Source organism: Peromyscus maniculatus, chromosome 3 (assembly GCF_049852395.1).
Source record: "Peromyscus maniculatus bairdii isolate BWxNUB_F1_BW_parent chromosome 3, HU_Pman_BW_mat_3.1, whole genome shotgun sequence".
NCBI classification, from domain to species: Eukaryota; Metazoa; Chordata; class Mammalia; order Rodentia; family Cricetidae; genus Peromyscus; species Peromyscus maniculatus.
Window position 1 is genome coordinate 22,840,703 of NC_134854.1, and position 16,124 is coordinate 22,856,826.

At 40.3% G+C, this 16,124-nt stretch overlaps 1 pseudogene; it reads left to right on the forward strand.

Annotated features, from left to right (window-relative positions):
* Positions 1-2,306: 2,306 nt before the first annotated feature.
* LOC102919831 (hsc70-interacting protein pseudogene) overlaps positions 2,307-16,124 on the forward strand; it is a 29,727-nt pseudogene continuing 15,909 nt past the window's right edge.

Consider the following 16,124-nt stretch of genomic DNA (forward strand, 5'->3'; position numbering starts at 1 on the left):
CAGAGAAGCTTAACGCACCTGCACTTCAAACCTCCACTACCAGAAGGGTTCCAATTTGAGTGATAAATTGTATCATGACCGTACATGAGAAAGTCTCTTTTGTCTCCTTTTCCATCTGGAAAAGCCTGTTCATTCTTTGAGACTATCTACCTTTGCTGTGCAGCTTCTCCAGAAACGTCCAAGACAACGTGTCATCATATTGAAGCTACAACGCTTCCTTGGAGTCATAGTCACATGTCTATTTCTCCCTATTTTACAATATATAAAGTTATTTAAAAACAATGTATCAGTTGTAAGATTACAAACCTATAAATTATATTATCCTCATCACAGCATAAATGTACATGTAAACCCACATACTTTTTGGTGCTTATCTAATTTGATTGGGAAATATGAGCAGACCACACATGCTCTGGGATTCCTCAAAGTCCCGTAGCCTGTGACTACATTTCTTTTTTAAAACTATCAGTGTCTTCTCAGCAAGCAGATGCTGCATGGTTCAAATCTTCTACCCAAATTACAGCCTCTGCTTCAGGAGCTGAATCAGGAACTGGATGTAAAGGGTTTGCTTTCTCATAGAAGAGCTAACACAGAACCTGGGACCCTCCTCATCACTAGACAGCACCAGTCACTGTAAACACCATCAGATCGTTACACATAAATAACCACTGCCAGATATCCTCTACTAAACACTTCTCCCAATAATTTTCTCATTCTCAAACATATATGTTTAAAGGAAGGAAATTAGAGACCAAAGCAAAGTGATATCAACTGGGGATTTAATTTAATTTAGTCTAATTAAATAAAGCCAAGTAACTCCAGCTAGTAAAAGGTAAGAGACAAATTTGATTATAAAAATGTGGGGAAAAAAAAAACAATGCCATGGATCAGTTTTATGTTGAGTCCATGTGTGAATTAAAACTTTTATTTCTATATACACAGAAAATATTCCATAACTAACACTAGGAATAATAAAGGAGCCACAGGGAGGAAGCTTAACCACTTTTCAGTTTGATTTTACAGAAAATTGTGCTGACGCTAAACACTCCAGAATGGAGAGGGGAGGACTTCACAAGCCCCCACCCCAACTGAGGTGTTATGGGCAGCTGATGGGTGCTAAGAGGAGCCAGTTTTCTCAAGTGATGTAGTCTGTGATAGGACTACACTCCAGTGGGTGGTGCTGAACACCCATGCACATATGGACAGGAGTAATTGGACACAGTGGGTTATAACGGGGGAAGAGAAGGGAGGGAAGTGAGGCAGAGTGGCAGGGAGACATGAGATTTGGAGGGGGTGTGGAAGCAGAGTCTGGAAGGAGTTGGAGGTGGGAGAAAAGCGGATATTATCCAAATACATTTTATTCCTATATGAAATCACCAAAGAATAAATCAATTTTAAAGCGCTTTGTTATGAATATATAAATTAAAGTGTAAAATGAATATTTGGCATTATAAAGCACACACCGCGCGCGCGCGCGTATGTGTGTGTGTGTGTGTGTGTGTGTGTGTGTGTGTGTGTGTGTGTGTGTGTTCCTCTTCATCTACATTCTTTTTGTTGTCTCTACATTTTTCTTATCTCATTCCTCCTTCTCTTCCCTTTGTCCTGGTTTCATTTCTCCTGGCTTACATAGTGTTTTCATTTTTTTTTCTCTGTGATCTAAGCTGAGTCCTTGAAAGGTGAAAGTCTAAGAGTGTAAATGGGTGGCATTTGCATTGAGTGGTGACTCAGAGTCAGGCACAGGTCAGGGTCAGTGATCCTCAAATCTGAAGGATCTCAAAAAGAATTCTGAGCTGTGTAACCAGGAAGATTCAGTAGCTGATCATAGACATTTAAAACAAAGCTCTCAGCTGAAATCCAGAATATTTGATCTTCGCCAAAGTGTATACAGTTGGCTTTAATGCAGTAGCTATCTGTCCCACTGGGCTGTAGAAAGGAAAAGAGAAACTTGGAATGAAAAGGCTTCCATAAGAAAAACTAGGCTTGAGATACTGTAGCAATTCCAGGGTTTCAAAGGGGTTGGTGAACAGTATAAAGTATTGGGGAGTCTTGTGTCTTATGACTTGAAATTGCACTGAACAGTCTTGAACTACACTGAGTGGAACACAAAACACAAAGACTTTTCATGAATGTATTTAATTGACTTATTGTTGCAATTTGGTGGGCAATATCGAACAAACTCTGCCAAGTACTGAAAATGTCTTCTCTTTTAAGCCTTATAATGGTTTGTAGAATTGTCCCTACTTATAAATGAAGAACTGAGGTTCTTGGAGGCCAGGGAACCATAGGGTGTCATCAACTAGTGAACAATGTGTGCTCCACTCTCAGCTCCTGCCAGCCGTTTCCAGAATGCGCTGTTTTACGTAGTTATAGTTGCATCTTCTGGAGCAGTAAGTTTACTGACAGAGGTCCCCAGAGCTTCTCAGCTATCTAGATTTATATCAAGTGCTAATTTGTCTGAGGGTCCAAAGACTTCTACTGTATGAAAAGAAACAAAAGTGATGGACTTTTCCAGAATTATGCTTTTGTGAAAGAGTATGTATGTCTCTGCTGGCACGTATTTAATTCTGTGCACATACATACATGCATTTGTTCATTTGTATCAACATTTACACACATTTTTATTACATTCCCATGATATTTTTATGGCTGTGAAGCAAATCAGAAACTTCTCTTCTGCAGACAAAGGTAAGGTAAGGTGGTCTTTCCATTTCTAGAATTGAACAGGCAGGATTTCACTCAGCTCCTGTCTCTAATACAGAACTGTTTCAATAATATTAATGATGGGGATTTATTTATATTTGAAGGCCCAGAAGAAGTGTGTGTGTGGTGGTAGGGGGCAAGGTCTGAAGGGTTTCTGAAGCAATGGAATTTGTTTAAACTAGTGTAAACCAGTTTTAATGAGTATACCCAACTCCTTTGACTTCTGCATCTAAAAAACACAAAGACAAAACCAAAAAACTTTACTGTAAGTGGCAAGTACTCAAGATTCACATTTTATGATTTTTAGTTAATTTGTGACAATTTTATGCAGAGTTCAAAAATCCCCAGTACAGGGAAATGATAGCACTCTAAGATGGATATGCTAATTTCCCTGACTTGATCATTATGTATTACATACACATAATGTTATTATACTCTGCCCATAAAAATGTATACTTCAGCTGGGCAGTGGTGGTGCACGCCTTTAATCCCAGCACTTGGGAGGCAGAGGCAGGTGGATCTCTGTGAGTTCGAGGCCAGCCTGGTCTCCAAAGCGAGTTCCAGGAAAGGCACAAAACTACACAGAGAAACCTTGTCTCGAAAAACCAAAAAAAAAAAAAAAAAAAAAAAGTATACTTCAGTGTCAATTAAAGTTTATTTTTTTTCTGGTATTATTGTTGAAAAAGGTTACAAAATGGAAGCTATTCTCCAATTTTCATTTCAAGCTAAATCAGAGCAATTTTCCAAGTTAAGTATGTCACAGAAATTCATGGCCAGTGTCATAGTGCTAAGCTTTATGACCAGATGGGAGTGGCTTACCTTTCTGACTCATGACCCATGTGCTTCTTTCTTGAAAAGAGCTACAGTATAACCAAGATTAGATATAATGTTAAAAACATCTTTCTCTATTACAGCTGATGGCTTACCTACTTTAAAAGAGTGTCTGAGACATACTTTTAAATACTTTTTAAACCTGAGTGCCAAATGCTCATATTCCTTAATCTTTTAGTGCCACCTAGGGTCCCAATTTGGAAAGTGTCTGTGTGAGGCCAATTATAAATATTGTGATGTCTCCTGGTGTAAAATTAATGACTTCATCACTTGATTATATTTTGCCTTTTGGCTTTAATTCCATGATCTGGACAAAATTCAGGAAGGTAATTTGATGGTACAAAATCTGAAGATATTTAGACTCTTTGTCCCAGTTATTGAATGTCTAGAAAATGATGAAGGTATAAAAACATTTAGTACAGTATTATTTAGAACAAATGACTAATTATGAAACATGACATAACCTCCTTGAAATTTATTATAAGAAAGAAAATCCATTCAGTTGAAATCTCTAATTTTTCTCCTTATAGAAAGATGTTAGGTCTTTCATAAACTTCCAAAGCCAAAATCACCATATAATTCTACAACACACAATAGCACCTCAAAATAATATGATTCATAACCCTCAAAACTACATGAATGCGAACCTAGAAAGTAGACTCTCTGGATGTACTTGGAGAGACTGTAGTGCTTGACACATTTTCCAGCCAAGATAAATGATATAAAGTCCTTTACAAAGAAACACAAACCTTGCCCCATATTCCCTCCCCCAACACCTTCTCCCTAACCTCTCCTCACTTGACCCTCCCATTCCAGACTGCCCCGCATCCACCCATAACAATCTATTCTCTTTCCAGTTCCTAACAAGACCCACCTGTGCCTTCTAGTTCCTTACTCTATACCAACCTCTGTGTTTCTATGGACTACAGCTTGGTTATCATTGATTCAAATGCTAATATCCACATGTAAGTGAATACATACTATATTTGTCTTTTTGGGTCTGGGATATCTCATTCAGGATATCGTTTTTTCTAGTTCTGTTCATTTGCCTGCATATTTTATGGTGTCATTTTTTTTAAATATCTGAGTAATATTCCATTGTGTAAATGTACCATGTTTTCTTTATCCATTCTTCTGTTGAGATACATCCACATTGTTGTGGGGTCTCCCTTTTCTTTGTGGTCCATTGGCTACCAATCCAAGAGAACAAAGGAAGCAGAGGCAGCTTGCAGGGCTTTGTACAGCCTGTGAGTACAATGGAAATAGCCTTCCAGGAGTCTGCCTCAGTATTACAGTGCAGCTCTATTTCAGAGTAATGGGCATATATAGGAGGGGTGTTATAGAATATTATTTTAAGATGTGTTACTTCTGTTTATGTTGCATTTGTTTAACTCTGTGAAGCTGTGTCACTGTGCCTGTCTAAAACACCTGATGATTTAATAAAGATCTGAACTGCCAATAGCAAGGCAGGAGAAAGGATAGGTGGGGCTGGCAGGCAGAGAGAATATACAGAAGGAGAAATCTGGGAGGGGAGATCAACAAGGAACCAGAGAAGGAGGAGGACTCCAGGGGCCAGCCACCCAGCTACACAGCAAGCCACCAAGTAAGAATAAGATTTACAGAGTTAAGAGACTTGAAAAAGCCCAGAGGCAAAAGAGAGATGGGATAATTTAAGTAAAGCTGGCTAGAAACAAGCCAAGGTAAGGCCGGGCATTCGTAAGTAAGAATAAGCCTCTGTGGGTGATTTATTTGGGAGCTGAGTGGTGACCCTCCCCAAAAGGGCCCCAACCCCCCAGTAACAGATGGGGACAGTGTCTGGGGCACCACCTAATTTACATTTGGCAGTGTGGTCCTGCCATACAGCTGGAGTACATGCCTAATTATCATATGCACAGCAGAGGGGAGGCATTTGTAGGGAACCGTGTCAAAGGTCACACTTACATCTGGCATCCAGGCTCAGGGACAGCTTCCAAATAGGCCGCCGGGGCCTAGAGACACTATCCAAATAGGGTCAGGAGAGAGCCCTGCTGCAAAGGGGGTCCTCTGTATTATGTTGAGCTCAGAAAGCTATCTGGACATGGTGAACTGCAACCTTAAGCAACAGAGCCTTCCAACAGCTTGTTTCCAGTTTCTGAAGATTACGAAGAGAGCAGCAACGATGGGGAGATACAGCTAAAATTAAGGAGCATTTTATGATTAGTATGGGAACGAAATACAGTAGAAACCTCCTTGTAGCTAGAGTTTTCCTGGCCCTGCCTGGCCCATGGTCAGGACAAATCTCTCTCACCCGCCAGTCCCCCAGTCGCTCAGACCCAACCAAGTAAACACACAGAGACTTATATTGCTTACAAACTGTATGGCCATGGCAGACTTCTTGTTATCTAGTTCTTATATCTTAAATTAACCCATTTCTATTAATCTATAAGTTGCCACGTGGCTTGTGGCTTACTGGTATCTTAGCATCTTCTCATGACTGTGGCTGGCAATGTCTCTCTGCCTCAGCCTTCCACTTCCCCGAATTCTCCTCTCTCCTTGTCCTGCCTATACTTCCTGCTACTGGCCAATCAGTGTTTTATTTATTAATCAATCAGAGCAACACATTTAACATACAGAACATCCCACAGCACCTCCTAAAATATATATGTGTATATACATGAAGGCCATTTAAATGAAATCACCAAATAAAGGGGGAGACAGAGTCCCAGCTGGCCATCTCTTGTCACCAAATGAAGCTTCCAGTAACAAGTTTGGGTTTCATCTGACAGAATTATTGACCAAAGGTGCCCCACAGGAATCCCCAAACAATCCAAGCAGTTGCCAAGAGTATATGTTGCTCTCCACAAACTGACCACAAAGCCCCATTGCAAAGAAAGATCCTACTCAACCCATTGAATGTGGCTGATTTCTGTATCGAGTCTTCACTTTTGTGTTCCAGTGTCTTTGTTAGAGAAATGTACTCTGCATATTATCAGAAGAGAAATGGGGACACCAAGCCAGCCACAAACCCTTTGTCTAAAACAGTGTACTACCTGTAAGATGTTTGTGGGAGTAACCAACCAATAACTGATTTGACTTAAGGCCAACTGCACAAGATGGAACCCATACCCAACTTTGTTTGGGCAATGAAGAACTTGAAACTAGATAGTGCAGACAAACATAAATGTTCTTTTTAAAAAAAAAAAGGAAGAAAGAAAAAAGAAGGAAGAGAGAAAAGGAGAAGGAAGGAGGGAGAGAGGGAGGGAAGAAGGAAAAGAGAAAAAGGAATGGAAAAAAAGAAGAAAAAGGAAAAGATGTAGGGATAAAATGGCTCCTAATGACTTTCTGCTGTACTCATAGGTCAGGTGCCTTGCTCAGCCATCTTCAGAGAAGCTTCCTCCTGCAGCAAAAGGGTAAAAACACAGAGACCCACAGCCAGATACTATGCAGAGAATGATTGACCTTGTAACACTCAGCCCTAAATGGGATGTCTCCATCAACTTACTCCCCTCAGAACTCAGGGAACCCTATAGAAAAGAAGGCAGAGAGAGTGTAAGAACCAGTGGGAATGGGGAACACCAGAAGAACAAGCCCTCTAAATCAACTGAGCAGAGTTCATATGAACTCACAGAGGCTGAGGCAGACAGGGTCCGCGTGGCTCTGCACCAGGTCCGCTGTGTTTATAGTATGGCTTCCACTTCAGTGTTTTTATGGGATTCCTGAGCATGTGAACAAGTGGGTCTGTGATTCTTGTGTCTTCTATTGGGCTCTTTCCCTTCTCTTGGTTTGTCTTTCTTCAATTTCGATGTGATAGCTTTTTTTTTCATCTTACTATATTTTATTTTGTTATATTTAAAATAAAATGAATTAATGAATAATGAAAACCTAGCCACTAAGGTAAATACTAACAACTAAACTGTCATTTATACCTACTGGAAGTGGGGAATATCAGTTTTCTCCAACAGAATAACAATGAGTATATCAACCACTCCAGGACAGGCTTCATGTTCAATAGTTGACCAACAAATAATGAACTCCAGAGTTGTGTGAGTGTGTGTGTGTGTGTGTGTGTGTGTGTGTGTGTGTGTGTGTGTTTATTTGGTTACAGTTTGGTCTTTTGGGGGGATTGTATTTTATTTTCTAGGTTTTAGGGATTTTTGTTGTTGTATTGAGTTTTTGTTTTGGTTTATTTTTTCAGAAAGAATTTAAACTTGGGTGGGTAGGAGGAGAGCATCTGGAAAAACTTGAGGGAGGGAAAGAATACAATCAAAATATATTTACATTTAAAATTGTTTAAATAATAAAAAATAGAAAAAAGAAAAGGAAAACACAAACCCCCAGATAGAAATTCCATTTTCTTCAAATAAAACATTGTGCTTTGTATCTCATTTCTGATTATTGTCTCTTGCATTGTCATAGATGGGACTGATGGCTGTACCTCAGCTTTGAATTCTGCCCTGTTACCTAACAAGAACTTTTCACTACCCATAATTCCTTTTCTTCTTGTTGTATAAGTAACCTCTCCTCTCAACTCACAGTTTGCCATTGCCTTCAAAACAAACTGTAGTGGATGGTATTTTAAATAAAATATAAAGAGTTCCTCATTCAAATCTCCATCTCCCACACTTCTGGCAAACTATAATCCTATTACAGCTTATATCATGGTTGAACATCTTAGTCTTCTCTATTTAATGCCACAATTTTCACACCTTCTACTCAACCTTAGATTCATTCTTGTGTGGAACATGGCTCCATCACTCTATCAACACAGCTTTCTGGACAGTCACAGTCAATCTCCATGTTGATAAATATATGGGCTGGTCAGGTGTGTGGTTTAGTTGGTATAATGCTTGCCTAGTGTAATCCTTAGTTAGGGTTACAATTGCTGTAATGAAACAACATGACCAAAGACAACTTGGGGAGGAAAGGGTTTATGTCACTCACAGTCCCATTTAATAGTTCATCTTCAAAAGCAGTGAGGGCAGGAACTCAAGCAGGGCAGGAACCTGAAGGCAGGAGCTGATGCAGAGGCCATGGAGGGGTGCTGCTTACTGGCTTGCTCCTCATGACTTGTTCAGCCTGCTCCTTATAGAAACCAGGACCACCAGCCCAGGGATGTCACCATCCACCATGGTCTGGGCCCACTCCCATTGATCACTAAATGAAAAAATGCCTTACAGCTGGATCTCATGGAGGCATTTCCTCAACTGAGGCTCCTTCTTCTGATGACTCTAGCTTGTGTCACGTTGACATAAAACTAGCTAGCACACCTAGCATGAATATCCTGGGTTTAATCCCCACCAACCAGATAAGCTGAGTGTGGTGGCATACACTTAGAATCCCAACACTCGGAGGTGAAGGCAGGGGCATCCGAAGTTCAGCTTCAGTCTCAGCTCCACACTCTGTCTCAGAAATCCACAAATAACATGAGTATATTAAAAGCTAAATGAACAAAATTTATGGGCTGATGTCCAGTATTGATCAGACCTCAGAAGCAGTCAACACTCACAGCCGTGCCCCTCCTGTCTGTTCTCAGCTCTACCTTTGTTCACCTTCCTCTCATTGGCCATAAAATATTCAGCTAAGTCTCAGGCACTCTTCTTTTCCTTTGTTTTAAGATCTATTTATTTGATATTATATGTATGGGTGGTTTGTGTACATGTATGTAAGTGTACCACATGCTTACATAGTGCCCACAAAACCCAGAAGATAGCACTGTATCCTCTGTAACTGGAGTTAGAGATTATTGTTAGCTACCATGTCAGTGCTGGGGACCAAACATAGGTCTTCTGCAAGAGGAACAAGTGCTCTGAACTGATGAGCCATCTCTTTAGACCCCTTAGTGCTTTAATCTTTTTCTAGGTAACTTCTCCATATAAATGCTTTCAGTTACTATTTGCAAATAAACCTTAAACTCTAATCTCATACCCAGTGCATTTCTCTGGGTTCCAGGAAAACACCCTGCAACACACACACACACACACACACACACACACACACACACACACACACACACACACACACACTGTACTAAAGACTTCACTTCTTTAAGGCATCTCAGTCTCTGAAGCCACATGTTAACTTATTTCCCTTCCAAATGTATTCTTTCAGTGTTCCTTTCCAGTTCTATAAATGACCTCACCAGGCATCAAACTATACAACCCAAATATGAAAAGTCTAAGACTCCTTTGTCTTCATGTGACCCCTGCATTCATCCTCCAACACTGTTGGTTTTGCTTTTCACCTCTCAGATGCAGCTTCTCTGCATCTCCACCACCACACTGATCTGGATCACTATTATCTCTCAACAATCATATTAGTTTGAATCATGTTAATAATTCTACTTTTAATTTCCCAACCTACATACCTTCTCATCTAAATGACCTTGTAAGAAATCCAGGCCAATGTTGAATCAAAGCATGCTGCTGCGTCCAGCTTTTGTGTGTGTATGCTGGGGCTCAGAGCTAAGGTCCTCACTCTTCCTTGGCAGACACTTTCCAGGCTAGACCATCTCCCCAGTTTCCACACCTTTTCTTAGGAGATGTTCCGTGACATATATAACACAAGGTAAAGGGATCCTCACAGTAGGAAATCATTCCCAAAACTCTCTGTGTATGCATTTTCCCTAAATGTCTTTGTTTCCAGTATTTCCATTTTGCGCCCCCACCAAAGACTATGGCTCAAGGTCTTATGAATATTCATATTTTGAACAACTTAGTCCTACATATGAATGAATGATTAGTGTCAGTACTCTATCACTGGAAAGATTTTTCTTCATCATTTTTGTCAAGATTATTGTTAAGTATGGCTCTTCTACAGTAAGTGTTTGTTTTCTGTTAATGTCAACATACTGAGTTGACTCATTTATGAACCTAGTCTGAGTTACAATCTCATGTCTCATTTAGTCATAAAGAATATCTGTGATGCCATAAAAATACTTTGAGAGAAAAGCAACAATGCAACTGAACTAGGCTATGTGGAACTCCATGCCACCCATTATTGACATTGCTTGTGACCTCTGGACTTGTTCAGATGTGATGTGGACACATCATCGCATTATTTTACAGACTGCCATTTCATCTGATTGTTCTCATGACTCATTGGGTCTGATAATATTCTGCCCTGTGCTTTCTCTAACAGCACACATACTAAAATAGGGACCATCTTGTCTGTGTTAGGACACTCTAAACATATTATCACTCACTCCGCATGGTTAGGCACCTAGGTTTCTTCTGTTCTAGTCTTTATCAAACAAGTAGTTTTTTGTACAAAAGTCCTGTTCCTACTCCAGAATCCCGAAAAATTGTCAACATGCCTCATTTCTGGGAACATACACAGCATTTGCATCCACCATGTGTATCATGAGGTCTGCTCCAGTAGCAAAGCAGATTGTTTGGCTCTACAGAGCTCTTTAAATCCTGGATTTCACAGGTCATAAGGTTTCTAAACGCTCCACTGATGTGAGGTTGGATTTGTGTTATATATCATCTAGCACGTTGGCATGTATCTAACTTAGTAAGTAAACCAAAGAGTTGACAAATACGATGTCCTGTGGAATATTAACATGATCTAGATCCTTTTAGACTGTATTAAGAGATATAATGAATCTCTTAATTATAATGCATAAAAACCTCTGTGGGCTTTTATGATCTCACCCCAGTATTAAAGTAAACTGGTTTGGGTTGTCATTAGTGATAGAAGTTTAACTAAATGCTTTAGCCGTTTCAGTGCCAATACCAAATCTGGCACAGCAGCTGTGACTAAGACTGCCATTTCATTAAGGTGACAGTAGCCCACTACCACATGATTGACTCATCTATTTTTGAAGTAGCTGTGCAGGTGGTTTGAATGGAAATACTTTAAGCATAACAACTTATTCTTCCTCAGAGTTTTTGAAAGGAATCCTAACTTCTGCATCTCTTCAGAAAGGAGAATTACTTCTTATTTATTGCATTGGCAATACTGGTTATAACACATCTACTCAGCTTCCAGAAACTTCTACTCAGTCCTATCTACTAGTGGCTCTGGTCCCATAAGTGGTGAAATCAAGTAAGAATATTGTGAGCCTGTCACAATTGCTTAAGAACAGGAGAAATAACCAATGTGAGTTTGTGAATTGATCTTGACTGTAAGATGGACTGACACTGGCGCTCCACTACCCTCCCTCTCCTATGGCCCTAAGACTAATCATATTTATTTGCTGGGGCATGGAATCTGGATCTATTAACTAGTTTAGATTTTGACAATAGTTATAGCATTATTACTGTCCAATGACTTCTATCTTACTTTTAATCTTTTTAACCAAGTGGGTCAGGCTATATTTTTTGTATTGTATATATTTTGTATAGTTATAGATTTGTATGCATCTTATTTCTAGAAACACACTAGAACCCTAGACAACCACAAGCTTGTCCTAGTCAGTCTGCTCTTGTGATTCACTCTTGTTCTACACAGCTTTCTCATTTAAATGCTGTCCTTTGGACACTGCCATTCTAAAACACTATTAGCCCTACCTAGCCTAGTTCTATGCCTGTATCTCCTACAACTGACATTGGCCTTCACCAAACAGCCATTCCTGAGCTTCTTAAATTGCTGTAGAATATCCTCTGAGGAGTTGTCAGGAAAAATAAGTCAGTAGTGGAATTTCCGGGGGGATAAAATATGTCTATTATAAATTATTCTCCTCTCTAAGTCTTGTGATCACTTTTTAAATATTCTTCTAAGGCAGCTCCATAATCTTGACATATTTTGAGATGTTATATCTGGGCCAGGGCATTAAATCTAGAATCATGAAAGAATGTTTCCTTGGCAATGAATTTATCTTGTTTGGGTTTACATTCTGTGATTTTTTTCACACCACAGTCCAATGTCTTTTAATAGATTTTTATTGTTGTTTTTACATCCCAATCAAAGTTTCCCCTCCCTCCCCTCTTCCCAGTTTCTCCCCTCTCCCCTTCCCCGTCTCATACTCCATCCACTTCCCATCCACTGTTTCTCTTCAGATACAGACAGGCCTCCCATGGATATCAGCCAGCATGGTATATCAAGTTGCAGTGAGACTAGGATACTCCTCTTTTATTAAGGCTGGATGAGGCAATTCAGTAGGGGAATTGGGTCTCAAAACCTGGTAACCGAGTCAGAGACAGCCCCTGCTCTCACTATTAGGGGTCTCACATGAAGACCAAGTTACATGACTGTAGCATATATGTAGAGGGCTTAGACCAGTCCCATGCAGGCTCCCCTAGTTGTCAGATCAATCTCTGTGAGCTCCTATGAGCCCAGGTTAGTGGGTTCTTTTGTTTTGTTCTGTTTTTGGGTTTTGTTTTTTTTGTTTGTTTGTTTGTTTTGTTTTGTGAGTTTTTCTTGTAATTCCCTTGACCTCACTGGCTCCTACAATCCTTCCTTCCCCTCTTTTGCAGGATTCCCCTAGCATTGCCTAATGTTTGGCTGTGGGTCTCTGCATGTTTCCACCAGTTGCCAAATGAAGCCTCTCTGGTGACAGTTGGGTTAAGCACCAATCTATATATATAGCAGAATATCATTAGGAATCATTTCACTGATTTTTTTGCCAGTCCTGTTTGGTTTTGTCCTAGGTCTCTGGGGTGTTCTGCATCTGGGTCCCAGCCTTCAGGGGTGAACTCCCTCTCAGGGTATGGGTCTCCAATTCTGCCAGTCATTAGTTGGTCACTCCCACAATTTCTGTGATGTCTTTACCCCAGCACATCTTGTAAGCTGTACAAATTATAGGTCAAAGGTTATGTGGCTGGATTGGGGTCCCAGTCCCTTCACTGGAAGTCTTGACTGGTTACAGGAGATGGTCAGTTCAGGCTCCATATCCCCCATCTTTAGGAGTCTTAGCTAGAGTCACCCTTGTAGATTCCTGGGAGTTTTCATTGCTCTAGGTTTCTAGCTCATCTCAGAGATGCCCCTGATTCCAGTTGTCTCTCCCAGTACTCTCTCTCCCTCCATTCTCCCCACACCTGATCTCCCTGTTCCCTTCCCCATTCCCTCTCCCAGGCCCTTCCCCCATGCACTGGCAATGCCTATTCTACTTCCCCTCAGTGAAATTCATGAATTAAAGAACACTCAAGGGCCCTGCCTTGAGTCCTCTTTGTTACTTAGCCTCTCTGGGTCTGTGGGTTGTAGCATGGTTCTCCTTTACAACTCATATTCACTTAGGAGTGAGTACATACCTTTAAATAGATTTTACGAAGACAGAAAGCTCTGGGACATACCTAGGAGTGGATAATAGGAGAAATGGTGACAGAAAGATAGAGTTTGGTTTGAGATGAATTTATTGACATGGATTCTCTGAAAAGAGATACTACAATGTGGCAGTGGGCAGAATCAGTAATATGTCTAATGGTTTTTTGAGGTTTGCTAGTGTTATTAAATAGTGATCATCATCATCATCATCATCATCATGGTTTTTACTTGGCAAAAATTTGTGAGTCACTAGGAACTGGAGGGATTGCTCAGTGGTTAACAGCAGTGGCTGCTCTTCCAGAAGACCACGGTTTGATTTCCAGAACCCATATGGGGGCTCACAACTTCCTGTAACTCTAGTTCCAGGGGATCTGAAACTCTTTTCTGACATCTGCTGACACCAGGCATGCATGTAGTACAAAAACATACGTACAAGCAGAACACCCATACTCATAAAATAAAATAATAATTTAAATTTTTTTAAACTTTGTGAATGGCTTGGCAAGGCTGGGCATGCCAGGATGTAGCATAAATAAAAGTGATAAATATAGTGGAAAATAACAGCAGTGGTCAGTTCAGAATGAAAGCTGATACATAACTCATAATTTCATTGATGCATGAGGTTTATTATTATGAAAGAACTTCAAGCCTGTAACTGGGTCTTCAGGTGAGGGGGTGAATTAGACAGAAGTAATACAATGTATGGAGATTTAAACATGATGGGCCTTTAAAGGGATGGAGCAGCTTCCCTTCAAAGCATGGACAGGAGCTTCATTAAGAGTAAGAATAGGGTACAGAAAGTGTGAAAGAGAGAGAGGAAGAAAGGAGTAAGAGAGATGGTGGGAGGAGGCAAGAGGAGTCTCATTCAGAAAGCAGCCTTCAGACACTCTCCAGCAGTCCTCTTGAGGTCTCATGCCACTCTCTGAAACAAAGGAGAAATCTGACTTTTAAAAACCTTTTAGGAATGGCAAAAAGTGTGGAGGCTCTCTGCAGGCTTTACAGATGGCAGAGAAATGAGCCAAGAAAAGACAAGAATGAAACTTGATTAAGCCTGATTTTAGCACCAGTGCTGGGCCAGGACTTCTAGAGTCTAACATCAGTTTGCATAGTTTTGCCATATTTAAAGTACAGCACAATTGGGGAGGGGGAGATTTCTGATAACAATTAACTCAGCCCTGTGAGTACAGCAAAGCTCAAGACACGTTTACATTGAAGCTTCTTACAAAGTCTACGTGACTACATCCATAAGATGGGTTCTTGACTCAGAAACAATGATCAAGATAAGGGTCTAGGGAGAATGACTGGAGTAAACACAATCCCTGTGGAAGTCAGGATTTGGCCTGGCCCTAAGATGACATAGAAGTCAATTAGGCTGTTGTCAAGTACAAATGACATCTCTCACAGGGATGAGTTCTACAGCCTAGAAGTAATGCTCAAGGTTTTAGGGGAGAAGGGTCTAGTGTAAGTAAAGCATGCATTCTGGAAGATACGGTGGAGCCTGGCTCATCAGAGAGCAATGAATCATCAAGTTGTAAACTACATCCAGTCCCAGGATTTAGAAGGAGAACAGGTTAAACAGCTCTTTGTTTTGAATGATGACTGGCTTCTCCATTGCTTATCTGTGTGCACAAGGGCTTGTTCACCCTCTACAATGTTTCAATTTTGTTCAACATAGCATATATGACAAAGAGCATGGTGGATCCAGATACGGGTTAGGATCATAATTTTAGGACTGCTGTTATCACAGCACAGAGGGCTTCTCGACTCTCAGTTCCAAGGAAAATGGCAGAGAGGCATGGCCTGATATGAGATCTGGCCTAAAGGTGCAGGCCTACATTGCAACAGGAAGGTTAAAGGTCTAAGGGAAACAGTGTGTTAGCCTGGGAGTGACCACTCACATTATGAGAATGAGAACACATAGCTTTCACTAATTACTAAAAGCAATAAGTTTAGAGAGATGCACTTGAAAAACTCTGTGAAAGCCTTATCTGTAGAATAGACCTCAGAGTCAGAACAGCTAACATTGATTTGGGAAATCTGAATAAAATGAATTACTTGAATCCCAGAGTGACAGAGCCAAATAGTGATATTAAAAATGGCCAAAGATAAAGTAAGTGTAGTTACCCAGACCGAGTCTAATATGGTGTTCTTAGAAATGAAACAGGGAACCTACTAACTTCATATTTGATCTCTGTAGACAGAAAATCTCTAGATTGTGTGAACCAAGTCTGAATTATAAACACAAAGCCATGGCCTCTCAATCAGTTTATGTACTTGAGTCAGTTTAAAACCAAACCAAACCAAACCAGAATCTCTTGGGTGAAGCAGAGGGTAGGTCTCCTCAAAGAAAGACAATAATCCACTACCAAATTTTGTACTCTTACTCTTTTATTTTTATTTTTTAAATTACA